General features: G+C 35.4%; 2 long non-coding RNA genes across 3 annotated transcripts; both read left to right on the forward strand.

Annotated features, from left to right (window-relative positions):
• The first annotated feature begins 6,962 nt into the window (after window positions 1–6,962).
• LOC115986544 lies at window positions 6,963–8,071 on the forward strand. 2 transcript variants are annotated; one of them, XR_004090771.1, is made up of 3 exons: window positions 6,963–7,317; window positions 7,423–7,474; window positions 7,598–8,071. It is a non-coding gene; the product is annotated as an uncharacterized LOC115986544 (long non-coding RNA). The 2 variants fall into 2 exon arrangements; XR_004090772.1 differs by having other exon boundaries at window positions 7,423–7,469.
• A 667-nt stretch (window positions 8,072–8,738) lies between these two features.
• On the forward strand, window positions 8,739–9,840 carry LOC115986543. The gene is made up of 2 exons (XR_004090770.1): window positions 8,739–9,235; window positions 9,606–9,840. It is a non-coding gene; the product is annotated as an uncharacterized LOC115986543 (long non-coding RNA).
• Window positions 9,841–12,007: the final 2,167 nt, after the last annotated feature.

Below are 12,007 nucleotides of genomic sequence, written 5' to 3' on the forward strand. Positions count from 1 at the left end.
TGAAGTCGCGTACTAAGATCCTCACAATTGGCTAGTCACGTACTTGGAAGCCGTGCATCGAAAAGGAAAATTGTCACTACAGAACAAGTCCAATTGGGTATTAGGGTAAGGGTTCAACTGTAGGTTGGTATAAGGTACTAGGATTCCTTCACTTGTAACCGCTTGTTATGATAATAGTGGAATTTCGAGAATGGTGACCTGAAAATCACCCTGTGGGGATTTTGCCGTTAGATTTTCCCCATTCGTAAACAAATCACCGTGTTATTTATTTTTCACTGCACATTTAGTTATTTGGTGATTTGATTTTGCTACCACATGTTTACATGTTAATTAACTTAATTAATTCACTTGGCTAAATTAATTGGTTAATTTATCACAAATGGTCAATTTGTTTTTGGCCTATCAAGTGGTATCAAAGCAGGCACACTCTGATTAGGTTTTAATCTTTGTTGTGCTGATCTATTGACTACTATTTGTCATGGATAGAGGACAGTCTTTAATCATACCTCCTTTATTTGATGGTATTAACTATGCATACTGGAAAGTACGCTTGAGAGTTTTCTTGTAGTCTTTAGATGAGAAAGTGTGGCAAGCTATTGAGATAGGCTGGACCAAGCCGAAGGAAGCGCCGGCTGACTGGGATGATGCCAAGATCAAGGCCGTAAACTTCAACAGTAGAGCGTTGAATGCCTTATTCAGTGCGGTCACCAATGAGGAGTTTAAGAAGATATCCTCAATTGAAATTACCAAAAAGCCTTGAACCATTATCCAGACAACCTATAAGGGAACCAAGGCTGTCAAAGATTCAAAACTACAGAGGCTCACTACAAGCTTTGAAGAGATTAAGATGGAGGAGGATAAGTTATTTGATGAGTTCTATGCCAAGCTCAAGGACATAGTAAACTCTGCGTTCAATCTTGGGGAAACCATTCCTAAACCTAAGATTATGAGAAAAGTGCTCAGATCTCTACCCGAGAGATTTCATGCCAAGATCACCGCAATTGAGAAATCAAAGGATATTGACAAGATTCCTTTAACAGAGCTGGTTGGTAATCTGTAGACTTACAAGCTAGGGTTATCAAGGATTGGCAAGACGAGTAAAGGCAAGAGCATGACACTCAAGGCGAAGAGCAATGAGACAGATGAGTCTTCAGATGATGAAGATTTTAAAATGAAGTCCTACATCACTAAGCAGTTCAAGAAGTTTATGAAGAATGCAAATGGAAAGGGCTTCGACAAGGACCGTAGGCAATCTATTTCTTCTCAGTTCAAGATCCAAGATAAAGGGAAGAAGGATGCAAGGGATGGCAGTCAGTACACTGTTCCTACAAGACCTAAGTGCTTTGGGTGTCAAAGATTCGGTCACATGAAACAAGAGTGTCCTATATATCTCAAAAGCATTGGGAAAAGCAAGGCACTTGCTGCTACTTTGAGCGACATCGAGCCTGAGGATGATTCCAACAATGAGGATAACAGAATCTTGAATGCCTTCACTGCCACTATTAATCCTACTGATGGGATTGTTGAAGATGTGGTTGAAGAAGAGGAATTGGTGGAATACAAGTTTGAGAAGATGGATGATTAAGATGACATCCATACAGCCTTTGAGAAACTATACAAGCTTTCTAAAAAGCATGAGAAACTGTATAGGCTAGCTGCCAAGAAGCTCAATGATGTGGAACTTGATTGTGAAGAGTTGTCCACAAAATTTGATGAGGCTAATCAGACTATTGGAGCACTAAGGTACAAGAACAATTTCTTAGCTGAGAAGACCAAGAAGCTTGAAGCGGAGCTATTTCATGTCAGACCTTAATTGGAGAGGACTTTAAGTGCAAAGCTTAATGAGATGCTCAGTCTTCAGAAATCTGCTTCTGATCGAATAGGTTTAGGGTATGGTTTCTCTTCCTCTAATACTGCTTCTACTAGTACTACTATTTTTATTCCTCCTAGCAATAATGTTGAAATTAAGAATAATAATGTTAAAACTGATTTAGCTAGTGAGAACTTAGACAAAGGTAAATCTATCTTAGGAGCACCCCCTAAACAAGATAAGAAGGAAGCTAAGAATCCTAAGGCTTAGAAAGCTAACTCTTAATAGTCTAAACAAAAGAAACAGCATCTCTGTCATCATTGTGGAGTTGCCAGTCATACTTGACCAAATTGCTATAAGTGGCTTGCCACTTAATAGAGCAATGGCATGATAGCATCTAGAAGCCAGAATCAGCTTCAATCCTCTCTTGCTCCCCTTGGAGATCTTCTCAAAGCCCTCATGTTCCTTTCGAACTTGAACGGTTTTAATTTTTCCCCCTCACCGCCGATTCAAGGGTTTAATCAAAGGAAATGTTCTTCCAGGGTGTGGAAGGAAAATGGATCCAAGTGACTTGTTTTTGTGTGTGCAATACTTGTGTGTTTTACTTTCAAGTTTTGAGTCAGTCTAGTTTTTATGCTTTGCTTTGTTTAATATGTTTTGTTTGGTTATTTTTCAGTTTTTCTTTGTTTTGTTTATCATATAAATTTTTTTTTTTGAAAAATCAGAAAAATACAAAAACAGTGTGTGTTTTTTGTATATTGATACTTGTGTACCTTGGATGGCCATTGAAACAAAGTTTTCTAAACTTTGTATCTCTTGTAGTTTAGATGAGCATCTCTATGCACAACTAAGCAAGTGTTCTTTGTGGCTCTTATTTGTGATGAGTATGATTAAGTGATCTCTTATACTTAACACTCGTATCACTTTTTTTGATGGGAAGGACTAGAAAATCCTAAAAGAAAGGCATAAATAACCATTTCACCACTGTTGCCCACTAATCATAATATGACACCAGTATGCTTCGGCATAGCAAAAGAGCAGTGTCAATGACATTTGTGTGCTTCGGCATAGCAAAATTGGAATGTCAAATGCTTACCATCATTGGGTATTTCTTTTCTCTCTCTTATATGCCCATGCATGATTTGCTTAAATAAAATATGCAAAGATAATGAAAAGCAAAATGATCAAAATACTTTAAATATAGTTACAAGCGTGTATTCTAGGAGATATGGGAGTTATAGGATGTACCTCGAAGGTGATAGTCCCCATCAAGCAATTATAATTGTGTGTGAGTTAAAGTGATTTTCTCATATTTCAAATCGTCATAACATATATACACTTATACAATCTTGCGATATTTTTCACACACAACACACAATATTCTTTGCTACTCTTGATACATGTGCATGTACAATGTGATTTGGTCATCACAAGGTTTTACATATGTTAATGTATGCTTACTAAACTGTCTTAACTTGTTTTTGAAATATAAAATTGGTTAAACATGTTTAGTGTGTATGTGTGTTTTTGGGATCAGTGTGATTAAAATTTTTGCTGAGAGATGATTTTAAGAGCTTAAAATGTTGCTTGGATCTTTGGTTGAGTTGTATGCTTGATTGCATTCATATCTGTGTTTTTTCCTTCTTGAAAAACGCATTTTAAGCAATCTCGACACCTCTTCGATATCTCCTCATCGCCTAGCTTTCTGTCGAGCTCTTAAGGTATTTTCTTATCGCATTCTCGACAGATTCTCAATAGCTGGTTGATCGAATGAGAAAGTTCCTGGATCCTCGATAGCTTCTCAACAACTGGTGGATCGATTGAGCTTCTCTTCTTGTGTCTTTGCTTTGTTTCTCGACACCTTCTTGATAGCTATATCTGTCGATGTTGTTTTTCTCGATACCTACCTCGACAGATGGCTCGACACCTCTCGACACCTCTATCTATCGAGAATTACTAAAGCGCTATATATTGGGTTGTCGCGATCCAGTTCTCATTTTCTTCGATCTCTCTCGATCTATCCGCACCTATTCCTCACCTAAACACCTTCTCTCTCACTCCAAACCTCTTCCTAAGTGATTCTTCATGCTTTTTCAAGTTTTCCTTTACTTGGTAAGCTTCTAATCTCTTTCATTTACATGCATTCATGTTTTGAAACCTAGGTTTTGGGGTTTATGAAAAATTTGGGGTTTTTCAAAATTGATAAGTTATTGTTGAAATTTTGGGATGGGTTTTTACTTAAATGAGTTTCAAATCTCATGCATTGCATCACATTAGCATAATAACAGTATTATTATGCATTTAGATGTGTGCAAATTGATTGTGTGCTGGTAGGATTGGATTGGGCTAAGACCATGATACAATTTCTTTTGCATACCACAAGTTCATGCATTCCCCATGCATACGTATTATCTTTTCAATATACTTGCTATATTTGAACTATTTGGATCTTTTCTGATTGTCGTGTTTATGGCACCTAAGCGTAAGTCAGCTCCATCCCAGAACCCTTTGCGTTCTAGGGCATCGTCTTCTTCTGATCCTACTCCTTCTCACATTCGATTCCATGATGACGATGCCCAAAAGAACTTCTCGGAGAACTTTTCTCGACGAGGTGTTCATTCGGAACGCTGAGTCATTTTGGCAGACTTTGCCAACACTGATCTTCCCATTATCATTCACAGTCGGGGATGAGAGTCACTGTGTGACATCTCGGTCACTTGCCCTACCATGCTGATTCAGGAGTTTTACTCCAACATGCATGGTTTCAATTTTTTATTACCTCTTTTTTCTACTCACGTGCAAGGTATGTGTGCTGTAGTCACACCACAACTTGTTGCGGATGTGCTTCATGTTTCGAGGGCAGAGCATCCTAACTACCCCGGTTGTGAGCGTTTGAGGACTATGTCCAAAGACAAGATGATTTTCGCTTTCTACGAGCGTCCAACAGATTGGGGTGATCGTCAGTTTACACCATGTCGGCCTTTTACTAAAGGTCCTAGATTCATGAATATGGTGATGACTTTTGTTTTGCACCCACTCTCTCACTATAACTCTATCACAGAGCCTCGTGCTCGATTTTTGCTTTCTTTGTTAGAGCACCTCACTATAGATTTTCCTTTACACTTTATTCTATCTATCTTAGATGTGTATAGGGATACGGCTACTCGTAATAAGCTCATTTTCCCTTCGGCTATCATGAGGATTCTAAGCCATTTTTTTGTTCCTGTTCTCTCTTCCGACCATTTTCCTATCATGTGTGCCATAGACTATGCTACCATTAAACGTAGTGAGGTACAGTTTAGGTCTCGACTATCAGATTTCGCAACTCCTCCCTCCCGTTCTACTCCATCCACATTTGCTCCCTCCTCTTCTTCGGGCGATGTGACTCTAGGAGACATCATGGCATAGTTGCAGTGCATGGATGCTTGCCTTGATACTCTTTTTATGGAGTTGTATCAGGTGAAGGTTTGTGTCGGTCGTATTGCACAACGACAGGCGACCATGGGTGGTTTTGCTCCTAAGGTTTCTCCTCCACCACCTCCTCTAGTGGCGTCTGATTCTGAGGATGATGATGATAAGAATGGTGATGACGATGATGCTTCAGATGATGATGATGGAGATGCTAGCTTACCGATGAGATGTCTACTTGACATTCTTACCCTTTGTCACTCGTGACAAAAAAGGGAAGTAGTTTTGGATAGATGAGAGTAGTCATTCTTAGGGGGAGAGTTAGTATAGGACATTTTTGTTAGGGGAGTGTTGGTATCTAAGGGATGTAGTGAGGATTACATGTATCTTTTTCTTTTTCTCTATTTTAGATACATTTGTTCTTGTACATGGGTCTTGTGACCATTTTTGACATACATTGTACTTATCTTCTTTATATATATGATGTATGTTTTTTTCACCTACCCTTACATGTGTTGTTTCTTTTTTCTCTTTATGCACATGCTTCTTATTATTTGTATGCAATCTATTATTTCTGTTTCACACAAAGATACCTTGATGAGTTTTGTTTAAAGTGTTTTAGAAATACAGGTTGTCAAAGCCTACTTGCCATAAACTCACTTCTTGCAAAGTTTTTCAAGAGTTTGTGTTAAAATAAATTTTATTGTATTTAACAAGTGAATATGAGTTAAGTGATTTATGAATTTTCTCATATGTTCATTTGTTTGTTGTGGTTTTGTCACGAATTACTAAAGGGGGAGATTGTTAGGACATACGTGAGTCACTTGTTAGGAACATATGTCACTATTTTATGTAATTGGCTTATCCTTTGACAAAACACATTTTACTTGTATTTGGGTAGATCTAGGATGTGTTTAAAATTTCAAGAAACTATGTTTCAAGATCAAGTATTGAAAACATGCAAGTCTGTCCAAAATTCAAGCTGAAGAAGTGCTGTTCATTAAAGCTCAACAGTTGCTCAACAGCACCTTGACAGACAGCTATCTGTTGAGGTTTATGAAAAATAGAATTTTAGTTCTGTTTTGACTCTAATCCGATTTTATGTGTTTGGGCCTTCTTTTCTTCTAATCCTACACATATAAAAGGATTATTTTAAAGGCTGTCAAAGTGTTCACAAGTTGTACAAGTTTTGAGAATAGTTTGTTCAAGCAAATTGTGACCTAAGACAAAGTTTCGCCCTTATTCATCTCTTCTGAAGAAGTTGCTGTATTTGTGCACCGTAGAGTTTTGTGACCAAGCATCTTCTTAATCTTCATCGTGTGGATGAACTAAAGAACTTTGCAGCCAACAACCTTCTCTAGTTAGTGATTGAAGTCGCGTATTGGGATCCGCACAATTGATTAGTCATATACTTGGGAGTCGTGCATCGAAAAGAGAAATTGTCACTACAAAACAAGTCCAATTGGATATTGGGATAAGGGTTCAACTGTAGGTTGGTATAAGGCATTGAGATTAATTTACTTGTAACAACTTGTCTAATATTATATATAATAACAGAAGTCTTTAACGAGGTGCTGCCACGTTAGGAAAAAGGGTCACTTAAAATACTGCCACGTAGGTCACTTAAAATGTTGCCACGTTTACAATTAAGAAGCGAAAAATTATATCGCTTGACAACTTGACACCGTTTGATGTTCTATGAGTATATAAAAAAAAACGGTTAAAATAAAATGAAAAAAAAAAAAAAGGCTTGCAACTAAAAAAACACGAGCGATGCAGAGAAAGGGAAGGAGAGAAAAAAACAAAGCTTGCGATACAGGGGAGAGACAGAGTTCATGCGGCCGGCCATCACCATCCCTTCTTAGATCTAGGTATGAAATATGAATTAGTTTTGAGAATTTTGGTTGGATTGATTTTTATTTAGGTATTTGGGTTACATTTGGTTTGGATTTTAAAAGAGAAGAGAGAAATTACTGAAAGGATGCGTTGTTAAGGCACAGGGGAGAAAGACAGACATCTCAGGGCCGGTACTACCGTCGGCCTCCAACCACAAGGAAACTTTATTTCTTCTGCCGTCGTACCGCCAGAGCTATTATTGGGTAGGTTCCTTTGACTCTCTGTTGATTTTTTTCAAGTATAGATTCACTATGCGATCTCGACTGCACTCTTTGTTTATGTTTCTTTATTTATTTCTGGGTTTGTAGGTGGAAAGGCCAAGCCTTTGAGGCAACCCAAAGTCTAAGAAGAATGGGTACGGTTAGGTCTTTTTTTCTCTTTATTGAAATCTCTTTCAATTTGTGTTTCAAAGTTTGTAGTTTTAATGGATTGGTACTTTGGGTTTGATTTTTTATTGACTATTTCTCATTGTTCCTTTTTCAGTCGTTTACTTATTTAGTTTCCAAACAATGGTGCCTGTTCATTTTGCGGATTGAACAGTTTCAGTATATATGTTTCAGACCCACATAACTTTTCATCCCTAAAGATGCTGCCTAAACTAACAATGCTTCAATCAAAGCTAAATAACTTCCCTTAAGCGTTAATACCAATTCATTGCTTCAAACACCACTGTCTCTTAAAACCCATATTTCTTCTTCTTCGTTGCACAATCTCAATAAACACTTCAAAACCACAAAAATCCCCACTCAAATCTAGGAGACTGCCTCTCATGGCATTTACAAGGTCTGGTTGGGCATTTACAATGTTTGGTTAGAGGTCGTGTTCTCCTTTTTCTGCAAGCCAACAAATGGGATATTCGAACAGATCAAGATTCAAGGACTAAGATGGTTCCGTTGGAGAGAGGCTACGGTGATTTTCTCTTAATGGGATTTCGCCAGAATTATCTGACTGTTGGGAAGACAATACAGTATGTTGGGTTTGGTTTTTGATTTTGCTATTGCTCTTGCTTTGCTTTGCTTTTATGTTTATTTCAATTAAATCTTCAAATTAGTTGATAAAGCATTGGAAGTGATGCATGTCCGATGTTGCTCATGCAAAGTATTTTATTTAATTTTATTTCTGATTGGTTACCAGGATAAATGAGTGGAAGAGATTAGAAATTTAGATCTTCATAATATGTTCTTTTAGGGGGTCTGTGATCTCTCTTTAGTTCTTAAGATATCACTTGCCCAACTACCTTTGACTATGTTCATAAATTTATATATTTTGTTTGTGTTCATATTTTTGATTGAAAGGTGAATCTTGGGTTTGTGTTTTCCTATCAAATTGAGATAGATCTCTACTTCCTTAGTATTTTTGTACTCTTCTGACAATGGCTCTCTCTCCTCTCATACAAATGGATAGTGAGTAGGCAACTTTTACATTTGAGTATAATACTATTGGATACTTACACTATTGCACATTCTAAGTCTAATAGAAATCCTAACTCTCCCATATACCAATTTTATTGTTTATTTATTTTGTTATTAAACTGTTCATCTTTCTTACAAATAAACAATATTGGATGTGATATTGATAGTTTGCTATTTTAGTAAAGCACTGATTCATGGCTTTCAAATGTATGTTGCATTCTAATTATTGGATGAAATCTTAAATAATTGTTGATGCATTTGCATCACTTGGATTGAAGGTTCAAAAAAGGTACATTTTCAAGGTATGACTTCTTTAGGTATATATTTTAAATTTTTGAGAAGATAATCATATTGACAGATTAATAAGGATATATTAGTAAGTGCATCTTTCCATAGAGAATGTATATTGAAAGTTTCAAGGAGGCTGAAAATAATGATATATGAATCATTACAATTCCATTAGTCAAATTGTGTTTACAAATCATTACATTTCCAGGTGTTTAAGGAAATTATGATCTATGTTCAATTGAGATGAAGATTACAAATAAATTGAGCAGCCCATTTTAAAAAGATGGCCAACACATATTTGCTTTTGATAATAATCTCTCCCCCTTTGCAGGTTTAATTTTTTTGTTTGTTGAGAAACCTCCCCCTTTGCAGTTGGTTGGCCAATCATTAATTCTATTAATGATTGGATTTAGAATGTCAGGTTAGTTGGGTGATAACATGGTTTTAAGTTGCAGAAGTATCTAACAATGATTTATCATATATATTTTGAATTTGAGGTAATGTAACTACTACAAATGCTTAGTCACATAAAAATATTAATAGAGAAAGACAAAAGGATATGTAGTATGTTATTTAGCTGAAGATATGGCTGATAGGGCTGATGGGGCTGATAGCAAGGCAAGTTATTCTTTTTGGAAAATTTTTAAATGAGCCAAAAGCAACTTCTAAATTGAGTTCTATTTGTAATATTGCACTTTATGTATATACTAATGTCTCTCCTGTAATTATGTGACTCATATGGATTTGTTGTGCTAGGGAAATCATGGTCCAATCCCAATAATTTTTTGTAGTGCATTTGCATCAAGTAGAATTCATGTATGTAATTTCAGCCAATCTGATGTAGATATGGGAATAAGGAAAAAGTATACCACTAATGCTTGGGAAGCCTAAGTATACCACTGATAATATAGCAGTCCTATAGGTAAGTGCTCTGCTTATAATCCTTTTGGAGATTACTTTATGGGGATATTTAGATTTTCTTAAGAATTTTGATTCATGGGAACTGTTTTTGTTAAGGTGGTGATGTCATTGTTACAAAAAGAGGAAAATGAAGTTTATAAGAGGCCTAAATCTGGGATAAAGAAAGGGTATTTCTTTCCCCATTGTTAGGAAGTTTGAATACGCAAAATATTGATAACCTAATAAATTTTTGTTAGTTATGTTGTCACTTTTGTTCGTGTCATCAACCTAAAAGGTATAAGGTACTGTGATTGATAAATTAAAGTGCTTCTTAAGAACTTTTTATACATTTATTTTTATCCTACTGAGTTTCTGAAAATATTTTTTTTCATCTATTCTTTGTTTGCCAATATCTGTTTCTTGCTAATGGTCAAGCTTTCAGTGAGTTTTTTGTTAAAGTTATATATTGTGTTGAATTCTTTTTTATTTTATTTATCATTTGCATCTCTTTTTAAAAAGAAAAGTTTTGCACATCACTTTTTAAAAAAGATAGCATCCTAAGGCCGTGGAAGGTAATTAGAAGAAGCCAATATATATATATATATATATATATTGGCAGTGTATGCCTAAGTTTTTGTTGGCTTGGTTCCTTATTTCTTTGCCATAGTCAAACATTCTATATATTTGTTTTTGCTTTTTATATTTTTTGTTGGCTTGATGAGCACAGGGGAAAGTTTCCAAATTCTTATTAAACTTGCAAGATTATGAATACCCACACACCATTTTGATATACAATTCTTTCTCTCTCTCTCTGAATTCAGTTATGCTAGATTATTTTTGCCCAAGATCGGTATTATGCGGAAGCAGCATGTTGATTCGTGTAAGTTTCAAATAATTTTAGTCACTGATTGCTATGTAAGTTTTGTAGTTTTGGGTTGCAGAATTTGTAATTTTGAAAATTGAATACAATTGCAATTCACCCTATTTGTTTTGGTTATTTGTTGTATTATAAGAACATAATACGTTCAATATGGTGATTTGAAAGCTTTTCCTTGCTTTCAAGAGGTGCTAAATCAAATAAATATAAGACACATTGGTGAGAATCTATGATTCCATTTAGTTTTGGTGAGAATCTGTATCTTCCTAAGAAACAGTGTAACATTTGCACAATACCTCTCTTTGTATCTTCCTAAGAAACAGCGTCCATTCGATTTACGCCATCTTTGTTTGTTTGTTTCTCTACTTTGTTTTTTGAAGAGATTTTTCTTCCCTTTGTTTGTTTATCTTAATGATACATTTTTCTGTGATTATTGTTTCTCCATAAGAGTTTTTTAATGTTCCAAACCATAAACTCAGATTGAATGTAGGTCTGCCAATAATGTAGTTATGTTTCCCAATTCGCCTTGAACTAATGTAAATGACTCTGCCGTTTTTGTTATCTTTGGTCCTAAAGTGGTTGATTTGAAAGTGTATAAGTTGGATGAAGAGTGGGATCAATAGAGTTGGAAAAAAAACTTGGGTGATTGAACTTTTGTTTTGCGTAATGATTTTTGTTTACTGATTTCGGCTGAAGAGTTTAATGGGTATAAAAGGAATTGCATTTTCTTCAATGATCAAAATGGAACTCGTGTTTTCTTTCTAATGTCCATCGATCCTGGCTTCTCTCAAATTTGCTTTAGACCTATGTAAGATAGTACACTTACAAAGTTTCTTATTGAGTTAAAATAAAGGAAGACATTATGAAATTGAGAAGTTGATTTTTAACAGCATAATGTGCTTGCGATTTACTTTTTTTGTTATACAGATCAAAAAGAGTGGTGGATTGGGTTCCAATAACTTTCTTTTTGGGGACCTGAATTTGAAGCAAAGAAATAGAAAGAGAATGTGTAATACAGAATTCAATTTAATTTTCAGTTTCTGTTTTCCTTCCTACCTGTTTTGCTGTTTTTGAAGAGGGATTGAAATTGTAGAACTTTGAAATTTGAAAGTGTAATGTTTTTTATACAAAGTTGATTATCTCTTAGATTTTAGTTAATATTCCACACTATCTGCATAATTACTAGGGTTAGATACTTTAAACTTTTATATTAATGGTAGATAGTGTATGCAGCAGCCAATGTGGCTGATTGCAGATACTTATTTTTATTGAGAAAGTGATTTATATATAGATACTTTATTAGTCATTATGAAAATGAAATAATGACTAAAAATTTGCTAAAAATTCTGCTACACCAATAAAATATGGACATCTAATCATGGTTAAAGACCATTTTAAAATTTCTGTCAATGATCA

This window comes from Quercus lobata, chromosome 4 (genome assembly GCF_001633185.2).
Source record: "Quercus lobata isolate SW786 chromosome 4, ValleyOak3.0 Primary Assembly, whole genome shotgun sequence".
Lineage (NCBI taxonomy): Eukaryota > Viridiplantae > Streptophyta > Magnoliopsida > Fagales > Fagaceae > Quercus > Quercus lobata.